The following is a 6,000-nucleotide window of genomic DNA, read 5'->3' on the forward strand; positions in this document are numbered from 1 at the left end:
TGTTGTTAACAATTTTCAAAAGCATTTTGCTGGCATGGCTGATGAGGCTGACGTTTCTATGGTTGCAGGAGCATTCCTTCCGGTTGCCCTTCTTTGACCATTCTGCTTCCCTCCATATATTATCACAAAGCTTCCACATGACTTGGACACCCTCTTCCCCACTGGCTTTCCACATCTTCCTGGGATTATATCATAAAAACCTGGAGATTTTCCATTTTTAAGTTGGTACATTGCTTGACTCACTTCACTTTCCAATGGAGATGGTTCACATTCTGTCTTTGGGACGCTTACAGGCTTAACATCCTCCTCCTTCTGCTCGTACAGCTCTGAGCAGTATTCTGCCCATCTGGACCTGATATCATCACCTTCTGTTATCAGTGTTGCCATTCTTTTCTTTGATCACATCTGATCTAGTAGAAAACTTCTGAGTGAGTTCCTAAGCCAAAAACCTTCTTTGAGTTCTTTTCTGTTTCGAGCTGTAAAAGCCACGACAACATTGGATATGAAAATAAGATTCGACGATCACTATAAAAATGCAAACGACTATTGAAGCTGAGATGGTCACATTGAAAATAAGAATTTATCAAGAATATCATTTATTTGTCTATCTGTGTTTGTTAGTTAGTTTGTTTATTTGTTCGTTTGTTGAATAAGCATGAAGCCATTGAATTCGCTTCTCCTTTGCATTGTCGTTCACAGAGTGGGTTGGTGACAACCAAGGCCAGGGCTGCCTCTCAGCGAAGAAGGTCGGAGCAAAGTTCAAACTCAAGAAAAATCATCTGTGCTCTGATGTAAAGGGTGGACGTGCAGTGTGTGTGCGCGACACTTGAGGAATTAGTCAATCTCACCATTGCGGTTATAGTATATCTCTGTCCCCTTTTCTCTCGTTCTTCATACGTACGCAGTGGTGAATAACTCTACAAGTAAACTGAGTTAATGGAAGCGGGCCCCTCATTTAATTATTTGTTATACTTCGAGATTAGATGAAATGCTCCTCTATAATTCTAAATTTGGTGAATATCTATAACAAATTTTATAATTCAGCCGCATAGTCAAATAACAATATATCAGACCAATTACTTAATTTTGTGTGAAAACAGCAAGTTTGACTTCATTGAAATGTAGAACAATGATTAAATTTAAAATATAAAAGATTAAATCAAGCGATTATATTCAAAGATATTGATTCCCCTGGAATTCTGACCAGGAGTGGCAGCCATTTTCAAAGTGGTCGCTATTGAATTATGAATGGTTCATGCAGTGTAAATTTGATATATATATATATCAGCACATTATTCCATAAATCGAGTTAGTTTTCGTAGAGTATACGCGAGTATTCATCAATATTTTGTGGAATTATTGCCGGTCACAATGTAAATAATACACAGTTATGCAATAACGCTTATATCTATACTTACGCTTAGCCGTATTTTACTGTGATAGTGGTTTATGGTCAATTACCGCAATTCCTTGACTATCCATTTAATGAAGGTCTATTAGCAGAGGAATGAGAGACTTATAAATGTTACATCACCATTAGCTCATCATTTACTTTTCCTAATTAGTTTGAAAAATATCAAATGATTGTTGAAAACATATTAAATTGATTTTTTTCTCCTTGCGCAATTTGGATGAAACTTCTACCGATCTAAGAATGCAGGAAACTTGTAGGCCTGCAGCAAAAGAGAAAATCTCTGCTTTACGGTTCTGTTTTTATGCCTCCGCCACGAAGTGTCGCCGAAGGCATTACGTTTTCGGGTTGACCGTCCGTCCGTCCGTTCGTCCGTTCGTTATCAATTTTGTGGAGAGCGTAACTTGAAAACTATTTGAGGTATCCTAATGAAACTTGGCATATGTATGTATGAGTGGACGAAGTTTTGCCTTCGACTTTTGGGTGCTCAAGGTCAAAGGTCAAAGGTTAAGGTCAAATTCTCAACATTTATTTTATTATATTTCCCCCATATCTATTATATGCAATGCCTGAAGGTATTTTCTTGAAATAGTGTATTACCCGGTAGAGATTCTCTAGGAAAAGTTTTGGGCCATGGTGTCAAAAGTCAAAGATCAAAGGTCAAGTGAAAAAGCTAAACTTTCACTTTTTTTCTCCATATCTTGGAAATAGCTCAAGAAATCTTCATGAAACTTAGTATCAGTATATGTGCATGTACTACCTGTTAGTATTTCTCTTCGGAATTCTAGGTCATGGAGTCTATAAGTCCGGCAAATTCTCAAGACTTCAATATTTGCCTGAAGGTATTTTATTGAAGCGCATACCAGCTCTCTTAAACAATAGCCATCTATCCAAATGAAACGTATAGTTCAAGGAAAATAAGCACTCAACACATTTCTTTTTTTTTGACAAACATGTCATTCAAATTTTTGTCAATTATGTGAAACTATCGTCCCACATTTTCAAGGCGTACTCTAGACCTATTGGGAGAACCATGCATTATGGTAGAGGCACTCCAGTCGCCAAAGCGACATTTCTATTGGGTTTTTTTTTTTTTCTGTTTTGCGTTTTGATCCTCTATCGAAGTCGGTTCCAACATGGAAGGACCTTCCAGTTGAAAATAACAACAGTTTTTGTTGCTATTCAGGCCTATTGCTGCAAATCTTGCTGATCGATGTCATTGTGTAACAAACCACAAACACATCGGAAGGTATATGAACATTCATGCACATATACAAAGGAAAGTGATGGCATCAATGACAATCAATGCTATGTTGACGATGGTTTTTTTTTTCTCTCTCTCTCTCTCTCTTTCTCTTCGTGACGATGGTATCGAAGAGTTTGTATACAGAGCGTTCTTCGCCATCATTATTAATTACAAAATTTTGTATAAGAGAGTCATTTCATTTTACAGTTGCAGGAGATCACCCTGCGCTCTCTCTGTCGTATAGCGAGGCTAATACGTTTAACTATGATGCTATACACTTGTAATAGGCCTATTAGCTGCAGGGAGTCGAGACCTTGGCAAATCTCGAGTAGAGGTTTGGTTCAAAACGCGTTTTGCTCTTCTTTCAGCCAATGGAATTATACAATACATGTCACTCATTTCGGATTATTTTTTTGTTTTGTTCATACGCTTTCCTGTAATCATAAACTTTGTCATTAGATATGGCGCGTGTGATAAACGGAGACAAATTCCTAATTTACCACGGACGTACGTAATTTCCAAAAAAAAAAAAGCATTACTTTATTGTGCTGTATGATATTCAAGTCGGATAGCCACTAATGGATTGGATTCTGTGTTGCGTGTTAGATTTCTGTACGCACCACTGAGTTTTTATCAGCACCAGACAACACAATGTGCTCCAGTTGCCATCGTTACTTGCCAGCACGTTTTGGCAAGTGAGAGATGACACGTTGTACAAGTCAATGCTGCAAATCCTTAAAGCTCTACAAGTCGCAATTCATCATAGTGCCATGTATATAAATAAAATTGTCTGGTTGGATGGTATGGTATATGTCAGTGAATGCATGCCTGTAGAGTTTGCTTAGTGTGGTAGTATGAACTTAATAGGAATAATAATCGACTTTTCTTATCGTATATGAAGTTATTTACAAGTTGCTGCAACTATAATGTCTGTCTATTATTTCTGTTGCTCTTAGTCAGTCTCAAAATGTTAAAAAGAAAACAAAAAAAGAACAAAACTCTTCGGGAAAATAATAAAAAGTACTTTATTTGCTTGTTGTAATGGTCCATCATGTCTCAAAGGAGTACGAAGAATATTGCCGTGTAACAACACTGATGTGACTTGCTTTTTTTTTTTTTTTTCTTAAAGAAGATTGATCTTCAACTATTTCGCCGAAATCTTGCCCTCTATGGGAATGGACACAGAGGGCGCGGTGACATTAGGCGCATTAGAGCCCTTCGGGGAGGGCTCTGGGTGCGCAGTAAAGAGAAAATCTTCCAAAGAGAAAATCTTGTGATTCCTTCAGAGAGTTGCAACATGACGAGATAAACAAACAAACAAAAAACGGTCACGTGACTCGTGGAGCCATCTTTAGAGGGCCAAATTTGCGTTTTGTGTATTCTGAGCGTGTCAGTCTTGGTTCTGTCGATTTTCCTTGGCGCGATATTTTGCCAATTGCGACAAACCGAGAGAGGGCACAAATTTTCTGATTGCGATAGTCATGAGACTGGGAGCCCAACGAAAATTGGTAGCCTCGTTTGGAGCACAAGTTAGTGATAACGAAAATTCTCGCGTTTCCCAGTTCTCGCCGTGTCGCACGGCACTGATCAGTGCCGTATCGCAGTCCTCTGGTGTCACGCCCTCTTTCGGCTTGTGGCGTACATTGAATTGCCGCTACGAGTAAAAAGTCCTATAATTATGAATATATATATATATATATATTGTTTGGACAAACAAATTATACAATTGTTTGGACAAACTGTTATAAGCTACTGAAATCCTTGCATCTGATTGGCTGAGAGCAAATTCGTCTGACGTATTTGTCGAACAATTCGCTTAATGGAATGCCCACCCCCCCCCCCCGTAATTCATGTAATCTTGATTCGTAGGCACCATAATATGTTTGGTATTGAATGAATTGAAATTATATGAACTTCAAATTCGATATGTACTCTTATTCCCTTTTCCTTTCCAGATTCTCTTTATTGGTTATGAATACAGGGCCAGCGCTGCAGGGAAAAAAGGGGTGGGTCTTACACGAAGAAGTAAATAAATAAATGAATGAATGAATAAATAAATAAATAAATAAATAAATAAATAAATAAATAAATAAATAAATAAATAAGTAAATAAATAAATAAATAAATAAATAAATAGATAAATGAATAAAAAAGTGAATGAGTGATTGAATAAATAAACAAATAATAGTAATAATGACAATAATGATATTAGTATTAATATCCTTGTAGTTTGCTCACCGTCGAGAGATTAGGAGGAAAAATAATAACACAGCTGGAATTAAAATGTGGAATTCAGCTTTCACCTGTTCTAAAAGTAAATGTAATTGTATACTGAGAAGGTGTCAAAAGGTTGTACGTGCCATTCAATGATTATAATAATACATGAAATATGATTATACTGACTACGAAATGTCAATTTCATTTTTTTATAGAAATAATAGCTAATATTAACTACTTCCAGTATCCTTTATCATTAAAAAAAAAAAAAAAAATCTTCACAAGTACAAAAGCTCAGTCCTCGTACACAACGTCATCAATATTGTTATGATTTTCTTCAATAAATGTTGCAGTGTTCACTAGTCTGATTCATTCTGATTTCGAATAAAGTTGCCCATTTATGGATTTCTTCATGAACATTAAAAAAGTTCACATAAATTAAGGTGTAAAGCAACTTTATACATCCCCGTTAATGGAACCAGCCTATGAGGGTGACAGTATTACAGCTGGACAATGTGGAGCAAATTCAAGACTGCAGCTGAAATTCATATTTCTAAAGTTACCATGTTTTGAAAATATGGCCCGGAGACGTATTCGTAAGTATAATGTCTTAAGTAGGTAATGATATGGCGTTGTACTATCGAAGAAATCATGTCCCTATTTATCATGGCAACAGAAAAAGTGTTAGCTGAATCTTAACGCCGCATTCACGCCAGCCTTAACCCGTCCCCTCCGAGAACCTGGTGGTCTGTTATTTAAGGTTATGGAGATTTCAGAACTTAGTGTGGAACGGGTTAAATTACACACACACACACACACACACACACACACACACACACACACGCACGCACATACATACACAAAGACAGAAAGCGTATTAAGTCTATGGAGATTACAGAATTTAGTGTGGAACGGACTAAATTACACACATACACACGCATACACGCACATACATACACAAATAAAAATGAAAACAAAAACAGAAACCGGCGAACTTTTGGGAGGACGTGCAAAAACCGATTACTTCCTTGAACACTGGAGAGTTTGAGATGAAGAGCGAGCTCGGCTTGGAATGAATCACGTCCGCTTTCTGAGGATTGCGATGCGGAGCTCGGACGGTGTGGTC

The sequence above is a fragment of the Diadema setosum genome, chromosome 14, assembly GCF_964275005.1.
Source record: "Diadema setosum chromosome 14, eeDiaSeto1, whole genome shotgun sequence".
In the NCBI taxonomy this organism is placed as follows: Eukaryota; Metazoa; Echinodermata; class Echinoidea; order Diadematoida; family Diadematidae; genus Diadema; species Diadema setosum.